We start from the raw sequence: 12,887 nt of genomic DNA, 5'->3' as shown, positions 1-12,887 counted from the left end.
TATCAAAACTGTTTAACAGGAATTGTTTTGAAAAAGAACTTAAGTAGCGGGTGGGATGGAAACACCACTACGCCTGGGTTGGGGTGCAGAGCTCAGCAAGGCCGCCATCTTGGATCACCCCAAAACAGCTCTTTATTAGGTGCCTTCTAACTTGCACTTGCTCTGCCTTAGCACTGTACATACTTAACTTGCAGTTCATTTTCCAGTGATTTAGTGGGCGTTATATGTTTAGGATGCTTAAACTCAAACATGCAACTGTGAAATATAATTGTCCCCCAAAAAAGTTCATCGTCATATTCGGATAAAATAACATGAATATTTGAAACAAGAAGTCTCCAATGAAAACAAATATCTCTATTTAAATAAGAAGCACTGCTATGAACAAAGGGTGATAGGTTGATGTTTGGACTTTCTTCAACAAATTGAAGATGATGCTAAATCAGTTGTTAGTTTTAAATATGGAATTGATAATGTTTTGTTCAGCAAGGGTATTTAAAGGTATGGGCCAAAGGCAAGCATTGGTGTCAGGACATAGATCAACCATTATCTCGTTCAATAGCAGAACCAGCTCGAGTGGCTGCATGGCCTACTCCTGTTCCTATGTTCCTCAGAAACATGGCAAGGACCAAAGATGTAGTTGGTGCTATTATGGTAAGCAACATAGCTGTATACTGATTGTCCTGTCCTGCCATGTCTCCTTTCCTACTGTACCACTTCAATTCTAAAATACAGCATTTGAGGCACATCCAAATGAAATCTCAGAGAAAGCTTTGATTTCAATTGTTCCCTGCCTCTGCACTCTGATGGCTTGAACTCTTCTGAAAGTTGATATCAAAACAACACTTTCTTAGGTTCTCTATCACCTGCATCTGCCTGGCAACAGCCATGTACATATTGAACTTGTAGTTCACTTTGTGTGACTGTGAAATATAATTGTCTGCAAAAAAGTTCATTGTCATATTCAGAAAAATCTACATAAATATTTGAAACAAGAAGTCTCCTATAAAAACAAAGCACTAACACTGTTCTGTAAAAGCACCCAAAGTACACACTAAGTTCATTTAAAATGAGCTGTGTGTGTGTGTGTGTGTGTGTGTGTGGTGGGGGGTGAAGTCCTGAGGCAAAACCTGAATAATTGCTCTCAGTACTCAATTAAATATTTTTGAATATTTCTGTGGCATCAAGACAAGATGGAATCTGTGCTGACATTTTAGCACACAATGTAGCCAAAAGAAAAATTATGTCACATAAATAGTATGCCTACAGGTTGGGCCTTTGCACCAGCCCTCCATTCCACTGCACTTGTACAGTCGACACAAATGACCAGAAAACCAAAATTCAATTTTCTAAAATGTAATCATTTTGTACATCCCTGAGCTGGTTATCCCACCGTGCTCTGATAGATGCCACATTCCCCTGCTTTAAGGACTTGGCAAAATGGCACTATATATATTGTAGCATTAGCACAATGTTCTATGTAGCAGTAAGTACATTTTCTCTGCTGTGTCAGACATGTTGGAGATTTTGTAATTCAGGCATTGAAGGGAATGGGAACAGTGTAAAACTGAATTGTTCCCTGGGTAGTTCTTGTGAGTCTCCTAGCAGCCTGTCCAGAATAGCAATGGCAAAGACCTAGAAGCAGGTTTCCATCCACTCATCTGTCACTGATGACACTGGGAGAAAACTAAAGTGATGAACAAAGGTGTATTGACTTAATTGTAATTTTTCCTAATGTAAAAGTCGTAATACACTAAGGCGGCTGATAACATTGATGGGAATATGCTTTCTTATGTCATTGGATTGGTGAGTCATTGTGATTCTAAAAATCTTACAGTAAAGAGGCTACTTGACTCATCATGCCTGTGCTAACTCTTTGAAAAGAGACATCCAGTTTAATCCAAGTCATTTCTTCTCCCCCAGAACTCTTCAAATTAACCTCTTTCAATTCCTCATCCATTTTTTTCCTTAAAATTATCCAATGGTATCTGATTTTACCACCCTTTCAGGTAGTGCTCCAGATCTTTAAACAAACCCTTTAGATGAAGAAATTTCACATATCCTCTCTCATTTGCATGCAAATTATTTCAAATCTTTGACTTCCATTCACTAACCCACTTGTCTACCAAATTTCCTCATGATTTTAAGCACCTTTATTTAAATAATAAGCACTTCCACACACAAATGCTGGTTGATAGAGGTTTGGAATTTTCTTCCACAAACTGAAATTGATGCTAAATCACTTGTTAGCTTTGTTAAGCAAAGAATTATGGGCCAAAGGCAAGCATTGGAGTTAAGCTGTAGGTCAACCATGATCTCTTTCAATAGCAGAACCAGCTCAAGGAGCTGCATGGCCTACTCTTGTTCCTGTGTTCCCAAAACATCATTTCAGTTGTACAGAGTCTTGAAAGGAGACCTTTGTCGAGTTCTTTGCGGGATTTAATGATCCCTGCAAGCTTGCAGTCAGGCTATTTTGAACATTCGTCAGATCTCTAATTTCTGATTTTACCAATATGCAAATGTAAATTGACTTTAGCAGTGTCAACAGGGATTCAGTGGTCAGCACTCTAACCTTGGGAGCCAAAAGCTTGGGCTCAAACCTACACCTTGGACCTGAACCACAATGCTGGAGATTTCCTTCAGATGCCTGTTTTACTGGCTCAGGTGATTGCCAATGATCCCATGAAAAAAGTAGAACAAAAAAAGAATGTTCTTGGAGTGTCTTCCAGTATCTTAGCCAATATTCTTCCAACAGGTCTTGGTTGTGGAACATTGCTGCCTATAAAATGACTTCCATAGTTACCTATGAAATCAATTACAATGCAGTCATTTATTGTACTGAAATGCTTTGGTATGCTTCTGAGTTGTTTTAAGGCACTGTATAAATGCAAGATTTTCCCTTGTTAAGAGGTGTGAAAGTAGCATGGACCAATTGATTTGAGTTAGGATGTTGCTTCCTCAGACTACTTTTCACTCATCACCTTTCTGCCATAGTCATAACCCTTTCCACAATGAATACCCCTTTAACAGCAAAAGAAAATGCAATAATAACACATACAGTATATGATACTGTTATGGTGTGATCCTTTATATTGACTATATCTGTTACCCCATCATAGCTGACATCTTGAGCACTTAAAAAATAAAGATATTTATTCATGAACCATTTAAACTCACTGTTCCTCTAGTATTCTTGGCTGAAAGGACAGGGTGACCTGTTTCTTTACCTTCAGGTATGTTGCTTCAGAACAATCCTGTATCAATTCACATATGACTGTCGCCCAATCTTTCCTGACAAATGGACCTGCAGGCTGCTTTTCACCTCAAAGCATTCTTTTCTGTGAGAATGCGTACATACCATGTTCATCACCTCAACTCCAATGTTCCATGACTGTATGCATTAGTTTAAAATATTGAATATTTAACTCTTCTATTAGCCGGGCCATCTAGTTTTACTTCCACGATATCATCCACCAATTGCTGAAAACTCTCTCTAATACACATAACCTCCATTTTTATTTTCTCTAGTGGTCACCTTGCCAGTGGCCTGGCTCTATATTCCACACTTTTCTAAGTGGATAGAGTCTGTGTGTTTAATGTGGATAAGACACCAAAATGGGATGAGATGCATCCAAAGACAGAGTAAAACAAGGGTGGAAATTGCAAAAATACTGGCAATAAGTTTTCAGTCTTCCTTAGACTTATGAGTCATAGCAAACAACTGAGGAATTGCAAAGGTTACACCTTTGTTCAAAAAAAGTGCAAGGGTAAATCCAAAAACTAACAACCAGTCAGTTTAAATTTGGTAGCTGAGAAATCTCTAGACTCAATAAGGCAAACAAAGTTAATAGTCACATGGACAAATATGGGTTAATTTAAAAAAAACTAGCATGAATTTCCTAAGGGAAAATCATATTTAACTTGAAGTTTTTTAAAGTGTAATGGAAGGTTGACAAAGGCAAAACTGTTGATGTGAGATACATGGACTTCCAAAATTAGTTTGGTACAGTGCCACACAGACTTGAGAACAACGTTACATCTTATGAAAAGGACAGCAGTAGCATGGATGTGAAATTGGCTGACTGATAAGAAACTGAGTAGTGGTTAATGAATGTTTTTCAAGCTGGAAGAAGGTTCCTCGTGGTCAGTATAAGCATCTTGACTTTCCCTGTTATATACTAATGACCTAGACCTTGATGCACAGGGCACAATTTTTAAATTTGCAGATGATACGGAGTTTAGAAGTATTATGAACTTTGAGGAAAATGATGTAGAACTTAGAAAGGATGCAGTAGGTGGAAAAGTGGCAAATGAAGTTCTAAGTGGAGAAATGTGAAGTGATTCGTTTTAGTGGGAAGGACATGGATTGACAACATGAAGGACACAATTCTGTCTGGAGTGCAGGAATAGAAGACATGTGCATGTCATTGAAGGTTGCAAGACAAGTTGAGAGCATGATTAATAAAGCATATATTATCCTAGGTTTTATGAAGAGGGGCATGGAGTACAAGACCAAGGAAGGTATTTTGAAATAAAACAAAGTGGTGGAAAAACTCAGCAGCTCTGGCAGCATCTGTGGAGAGAAGCAGAGTTAATGTTTTGAGTCCCATGACTTCTCTTCAGAACTGAACAGAGCTGGAAAATGAAGGTACTTATGTTGTTGACAAAGGGTGAGATGGAACAGATGATGAGGGTGCCCAAAGCAAAAGACAAAAGGAATGCTATTGGTAGAAAAGGGGAGATATCGTTGCAAAATTTAAGATATTTAATAACATGAAAGGAGACAGGAAAAAACTGTTCCCATTCATGAAAGGATTAAAAAGAGAAAGCTTGGATTTAAATTCATTGGTAAAAGAATCAAAAGTGCTTAAAGTCTGGAATGCACTACCAGAGGGTGTGATGGAGGCAAGTTCAATTGAATCTTTGGAAAGAGAATTAGATGATTATCGCAAAAAGAAGAAAGTGCATGATTATGGAGAGAAAGTGGGAGAATGGCACTAAATGAATTGTTCATCTGGAGAGCTGGTACTGCTGCAATGGGGTAAATTACCATCTTCTGTACTGTAACAACTCTGTGATTCTGTAACTCTTCAAATTCTGCTTCCTATGTCTCTCACTCTCCTGTTATTCCATCCTTGTTGACCGCTGTTGATTCCATGTTCCCTTTAAAATGGTTTGTTTACAATTCCTTCCCTGGCCTCACCTCATTCTACCTCAGTTGCCTTCTCCACATATTCTGTTTTGATTCTGCCCTCCTCTGCACTGACCTCCCTACACTCTACCTTCAGCTGTTCTGGCCTGACAATCTGGAATGTTCTCCTGAACTAATTATTGCTTATTCACCTTTGGGCAAAAACTTCAATCAAAGCAGTAGTCAGTGGCTCCAGTAATGTGAAAGATTTTGGCATTCTTCAAAGACAAGCAACAGAGTGTGCCCTGGCCACTGTTCATCCTTCAAATGTCATCAACAATGCATTAACTGGTTATTCCTCTCTTGTTTGTGGAATCCTGATGTCTGCAAATTAGGGAGGAGAAAGTGAGGACTGTAGATGCTGGAGAAGAGAGTCAAGAGTGTGGTGCTGGAAAAGCACAATTGGTCAGGCAGCACTCAAGGAATAGAAGAATTGAAGTTCTGGGTCTAAGCCCTCCATCAGGAATGAGAGTTGTGGGTCGGGGCTGAGAGATAAATGGGAGGGAGGTGGGGTCGAGGGAAAGGTACCTCAGAAAGCGATAGGTGGATGAAGGTGAGGGAGAAGGTGATAGGTCAGAAGGGTCAGGAGGACGGTGCCGAGTTGGAGGTTTGGGACTGGGATTATGTAGGGGGAGGGGAAATGAGGAGCTGTTGAAATCCACATTTATCTTGTGTGGTTGCAGGGTCCCATGGTGGAAAAAAGGGCGTTCTTTTTCCATGTGTCGGATGGTGGCGGTTTGGCGTTGGAGGAGGCCCAGGACCTGCATATTCTTGATGGAGCGGGAGGGGAAGTTGAAGTGTTCAGCCACGGTGCGGTGGAGTTGGTGAGTGCTGGTGTACCAGAGATGTTCTCTGAAAAGATCCGCAAGAAGTTGTCCTGTCTCCCCAATGTAGAGGAGACCACATCAGGTGCAATGGGTGAAGTAGATGATATTGGTAGAGGTACAGGTAAGTTTCTGACAGATGTGGAAGGACATGCATCGTACCCCATCCACCTGGAAACTCCATGCTGGCCTGCTACTCGCTCTTGACCTCTTCATTTCATACTGCTGCCATGACATCGACCACCTCAACCTGTCCAATTGTCTCACCCACTCCAACCTTTCGCTCTTACAATGCACAGCCCTCCACTCTCTCTGCTCCAACCCTAACCTCACCATTAAACCTGCAGACAAGGGGGTGCAGTAGTAGTCTGGCGCACTGACCTCTACACTGCTGAAGCCAGGCGCCAACTTGCAGGCACCTCCTCCTACTGCCTCCTTGATCATGACCTCACCTCCTGATGAAGGGCTCTGGCCCGAAACGTTGAATTTCCCATTCCTAGGATGCCGCCTAACCTGCTGTGCTTTAACCAGCAACACATTTTCAGGTCTGATCTCCAGCATCTGCAGACCTCACTTTTTACTCACCTCCCATCACCAAGCCATCATCTCCCAGACCATCCATAACCTCATCACCTCTGGGGATCTCCCATCCACAGCCTCCAAACTCATTGTCCTGCACTGCCCGATTCTACCTCCTTCTTAAGGTTCACAAACCTGACTGCCCCAGTCGACCCATGACCGTATCGGCTCTGCACCCATGAGGATGTTGAACAGGTCATCACCTTTACCAACACCTTCCATCCTGACTTCAAATTCATCTGACCCTTTCAGTCATCTCCCTCTCCTTCCAAGAGCTCTCCATCACCGTCTCTGGCAACCGACTAACCACAGACATATACTACAAGCCCACTGACTCCCACAGCTACCTAGACTACACCTCCTCCTAACTCCTGTAAAAACACCATCCCTTATTCCCAATTTCTCTACCTCCGCTACATCTGTTCCCAGGATGACCAATTCCACCTCAGAAAGTCCCAGATGGCCTCCTTCTTCCATGATCACAACTTCCCTTCCCACGTGGTTGACGATGCCCTCCTACGCATCTCCTCCACTTTATGCACCACCACCCTTGAACCCCACCCCTCCCAATACAACATGGACAGAACCCTTCAGTCCTCACCTTCCACCCCACCAACCTCCGCATACAATGCACCATCCTTTGTTACTTCTGCCATCTCCAAACAGAACCCACCACCAGAGATATATTTCCCTCCCCACCCCTACTGGCGTTCCGAAAAGACCATTCCCTCCGCGACTCCCTCATCAGGTCCACACCCACAACCAGCCAATACCCCACTCCTGGCACCTTTCCCTGCCACTGCAGGAAGTGTAAAACCTGCGCCCTCACCACTCCCCTCACGTTCATCCAAGGTCCCAAGGGATCCTTCCACATCCATCAGAAATTTACCCGTACCTCTACTAATGTCATCTACTGCATCCATTAAACCCGATGTGATCTTCTCTACATTGGGGAGACAGGATGTCTACTTGTGGATCATTTCACAGAACATCTCTGGGACACCCGCACCCACCAACCCCACCGCCCCGTGGCTGAACACTTCAACTCCCTACCACTCCATCAAGGACATGCAAGCCTTGGGCCTCCTCCACCACCAAACCGTTATCCCCCACCGCGCCTAGAGGAGGAATACCTCATTTTCCACCTTGGGACCCTGTAGCCACATGGGATAAATGTGGATTTCAACAGTTTCCTCATTTCCCCTCCCCCACATTATCCCAGTCTCAAGCCTCCAACTCAGCCCTCCTGACCTGTCCATCACTCCCCCCTCTGACCTATCACCTTCTCCCTCACCTTCATCCACCTGTCGCTTTCTGAGCTACCTACCCTCCAACCCCCAACCCCACCCCCCTCCCTTTTATCTCTCAGCTCCCTGGCCCACAAGCCTCATCCCTGATGAAGAGCTTAATGCCAAAATGTCGATTCTCCTGCTCCTCGGATGCTGCCTGACCTGCTGTGGTTTCCCTACAACACCCTCGGATTTCCAGCATCTGCAGTCCTCATTTTCTCCTTCTGAGTTAACATAGTCTAGTTTATAACCTGATCGTTACTGCTTTGCAAAGCCAGGCACTCCAACAGCTGCAGCCAACAGAGGGTGGATCGAGTTAGCTTCCAAATTTCCAACATGTTCTGTGTGCTGGGAGACTTGTCAGGGACTGGTGGCAGCAGAAGGTGTGGAATGAAGAGCCCTATTAACAAGGAGTAAGCGCTATTGGCAGAGTCTCATGTACTGTACTTGCCTAAGTGTCAAAATTGCGACAGCAAACAGCAGACTACAGTTTTTGGTCAGTACACTGCGCTTTCTCAGTGGTAATGGCTGGATATTTATGGAACGAATGGCAGAGTGAAGTGCTAAAAATCAGAATCTAGACTTGTCATTGGTTAAATACTGCCCCATTCCTGCAGTGGAGGTCAGTTAGCTGAATAGTCAGTTTGCGATACAGAATAAGGGCTACAGTGCATGTTCAATTCCTGTGCCAGCGAGGGGCACCATGAAGGTCCCACTTTCTCAACCTTGACCCTCAAGTTAGGTCCTTGGACTCCTCCATCGCCAGACCATAGCAACACGACGGCTGGAGGAAGAGCACCTCATCTTCCGCCTAGGAACCCTCCAACCACAAGGAATGAACTCAGATTTCTCCAGTTTTCTCATTTCCCCTCCCCCCACCTTGTCTCAGTCCCAACCCTCGAACTCAGCACCACCTTCCTAACCTGCAATCTTCTTCCTGACCTCTCCGCGCCCACCCCCACTCCGGCCTATCACCCTCACCTTATCACCCTCGCCTTAACCTCCTTCCACCTATCACATTTCCAACGCCCCTCCCCAAGTCCCTCCTCCCTACCTTTTATCTTAACCTGCTTGGCACACTTTCTTCATTCCTGAAGATGAGCTCATGCCCGAAACGTCGACTCTCCTGCTCCTTGGATGCTGCCTGACCTGCTGCGCTTTTCCAGCAACACATTTTCACCTCAAGTTAAACCACAAGTTGGACATGACACCGTGGATCTGCAGACTGACATTCACTGAAAGGGAGGCTGCTCTCCAGAGACATATTCTGCTTTACCAAGTGCAGTCGAAGCACCTACAGGCCTCTTCTTCACTCAGGGGATGGAGTGTGTGGCACATGAACTATATTTGAATTAAATGCAGCTCTGTCATGTTTTCCTCCCTGGTTATCTCCTTTTCTCATTCTCTCATGAAGGCTTAATGCCTGCAAGAATATATCTCCCATTATTCTGGATTCAAATAGTCAAAACCTCCGAAAGTAATGTATTGACCATTAACTCTTCTTTAAATCTGCTCCTTCCCAATTTAATGCTCAACTTCTCATCAACAGCAATCAGCCTGAGTATTGGAACACCTCATTAAATGTAAAATGGCTGTTGGATGTTCTCAAATTTGCAGTGTCAAAGGTCCAGTTAGATGTGGTCACTTGGTGGGGGAACAAAGTTACCTGAATCCTCCTGAGGAGCAGATGGGCTCTTTATTTTGACGAAATTATTTAAACACAGATACTGCACAGGAACACAGCAGAAAGCCAACACTGAGCAAACACTTACACAATGCAGATAGTTAAAAATCACACAACACCAGATTATAGTCCAACAGGTTTAACTGGAAGCACACAAGCTTTCGGAGTGATGCTCCTTCATCAGGTGATAGTGGAGGGCTCAATCCTAACACACAAAATTTATAGCAAAAATTTACAGTGTGATGTAACTGAAATTATACATTGAAAAATTGATTGTCTGTTAAGCCTTACATCTGTTAGACTATCATGATAGTTTCACTTCTTTCATGTGTAAATCACAAAACCTTTTTTTTAAAAAGTTGCATTCTCGGGTTAGCTGTTAACAATGGTGATAGCTAGACAATATGTTGAAGGTGTTGGCTCCCTGTGTTCTCTGCTGTGGAAAAGGATATGGAAGATATGGAATGTAGGTAAATAGATGGTGACACCTTGAAAAATGTCCATATTACAGAGGAGGAGGCTGGATGTCTTGAAACACATAAAGGTGGATAAATCCCCAGGACCTAATCAGGTGTACCCTAGAACTCTGTGGGAAGCTAGAGAAGTGATTGCTGGGCCTCTTCCTGAGATATTTGTATCATCAAGAGTCACAGGTGAGGTGACAGAAGATTCGAGGTTGGCTAATGTGGTACCACTGTTTAAGAAGGGTGGTAAGGACAAGCCAAGGAACTATAGACCAGTGAGCCTGACGTCGGTGGTGGGCACGTTGTTGGAAGGAATCCTGAGGGACAGGATGTACATGTATTTGGAAAGGCAAGGACTGATTGGGGATAGTCAACATGGCTTTTGCGTGGGAAATCATGTCTCACAAACTTGATTGAGTTTTTTGAAGAAGTAACAAAGAGGATTGATGAGGGCAGAGCGGTAGATGTGATCTATATGGACTTCAGTAAGGCATTCGACAAGGTTCCCCATGGGACACTGGTTAGCAAGGTTAGATCTCAGACTACAGGGAGAACTAGCTATTTGGAGGCCTGTGATCAGTGGAGTGCCACAAGGATTGGTGCTGAGTCATCTACTTTTTGTCATTTACATAAATGATATGGATGTGAGTATAAGAGGTACAGTTAGTAAGTTTACAGATGACATCAAGATTGGAGTTGTAGTGGGCAGCGAAGAAGGTTACCTCAGATTACAACAGGATCTTGACCAGATGGGCCAATGAGCTGAGAAGTGGCAAATGGAGTTTAATTCAGATAAATGTGAGGTGCTGCATCTTGGGAAAGCAAATGGCACGGTCGTAGGGAGTGTTGCTGAACAAAGAGACCTTGGAGTGCCGGTTCATAGTTCTTTGAAAGTGGAGTCACAGGTAGATAGGATAATGAAGAAGGCATTTCGTATGTTTTCTTTTATTGGTCAAAGAACTGAGCACAGGAGTTGAGAGGTCATGTTGCGGCTGTACAGGACATTGGTTAGACCACTGTTGGAATATTGTGTGCAATTCTGGTCTCCTTCCTATCAGAAAGATATTGTGAAACTTGGAATGGTTCAGAAAAGATTTATAAAGATGTTGCCAGGGTTGGAGGATTTGAGCTATCGGGAGAGTATGAACAGGCTGGGGCTGTTTTCCCGGAGCATTGGAGACTGGGGAGGTGACCTTATAGAGGTTTAAAAAATTATGAGGATAAATAGAAAGTATTCTCCCTGGTGTTGGGGAGTCCAGAACTAGAGGGCATTGATTTAGGGTGAGAGGGGAAAAATATAAAAGAGATCTAAGGGGCAACTTTTTCACACAGAGGGTGGTACGTATATGGAATGAGCTGCCAGAGGAAGTGGTGGAGGCTGGTACAATTGCAACATTTAAAAGGCATTTGGGTGGGTATATGAATAGGAAGGGTTTTGGAGGGATATGGGAGCATGCTGGCAGATGGGACTAGGTTGGGTTGGAATATCTGGTCAGCATGGACGGATTGGACCGAAGGGTCTGTTTCCATGCTGTACATCTCTATGACTCTGACTATAATTAGGAACCAGGACTACTTGAAAATCTCTGACAAACCCATTACTTTCCTGGATGATCTTTTGGGGCTGATATGGCAGACTGCCACATGATGTGATACCTTCTAAAATAGCAAACGTTAATAGTATGTGGCACTAAATGTGCTTAGGATGAAACTTTGCCTGTCATATTCAGTGCTGCATTCATTTTCTCAATTGCTTATTACACATTGCCAAGTGAATTGCTCATGGATTTCTTTTTGCAGAAGGTAGTTAAGACCGTAACAGCATATGATATAGGAATAGGCCGTTAGGTCCCTCCAGCCTGCTCTGTCATTCAATAGGATAATGCCTGATTTGATTTTCCTCACATCCATCTTTCTACCCTTTCCCCATTACCCTCAATTCCCCTACTGATCACGAATCTATCTCACTCAGCCTTAAATATATACAGGGACACTGCCCTACAACTCTCTGTGACAAGGAGTTCCAAAGACTCACAACCCTTTGATAGAAGGTGGAGGGGCAGGATTTGGTGGCATGTTGGCTCAGTGGTTAGCACTGCTGTCCCACAGTGCTAGGAAGCCAGGTTTGATTCCACCCTCAGATGACTGTCTGTGTGGAGTTTGCATGTTCTCCCTCTGTCTGTGTGGATTTTCTTCATCTATTCCAGATTCCTCCCAAAGTCTAAAGAAGTGTAACTGAGGTGGATTGGCCTTGCTAAATTGCTCCATAGTGTTCCAGGATGTGAAGGCTAGGTGGATTAGCTACAATGGTTACAGGGGCTGGGACTGGGTGGGATGCACTTAGAAGGGTCAAGGGGCCAAATGGCCTCTTTCCACGTTACAAGGACTCTATGATTCTAGGAGAAATTCCTCCTCATATGAGCCTTAAATTGGTGCCCTTTTGTTCTGAAACTATTCCCTCTGGTCCTAGATTCTCTCATGAGGGGGACCATTCTCTCAGCATTTACCATCTGAAGAAGCCATAGGTTAAACCTATTTCATAATACTGACTACAGCCTGATTAATGAGATAAAAATGATCAAATACTTTCTGGATAAATCAGTAGCAACAAAAAAAGGTATTTTTTTTGTGGACACCTTCATTGATTCAAACATTGAACAGCAGGAATCCATTTCACCCCTCTAGATTGTTCTTTGACAGTGAGGACATGGCTAATCTACAAGCTCACTCCATCAAACTGCTTTGTGTCAAACCATGAAACACATTGGATGACAAAAGTCCATCAACTTGAGATTTAAAATTTGTAACTGATCCAGTGTAAATTGTCATTTAGGAAAGAGAATTCAAATCTTCTACTAT

This window comes from Hemiscyllium ocellatum, chromosome 7 (assembly GCF_020745735.1).
Source record: "Hemiscyllium ocellatum isolate sHemOce1 chromosome 7, sHemOce1.pat.X.cur, whole genome shotgun sequence".
In the NCBI taxonomy this organism is placed as follows: Eukaryota; Metazoa; Chordata; class Chondrichthyes; order Orectolobiformes; family Hemiscylliidae; genus Hemiscyllium; species Hemiscyllium ocellatum.
The sequence above is the reverse complement of the archived record's forward strand: the minus strand, read 5'-3'. Positions refer to the sequence as shown.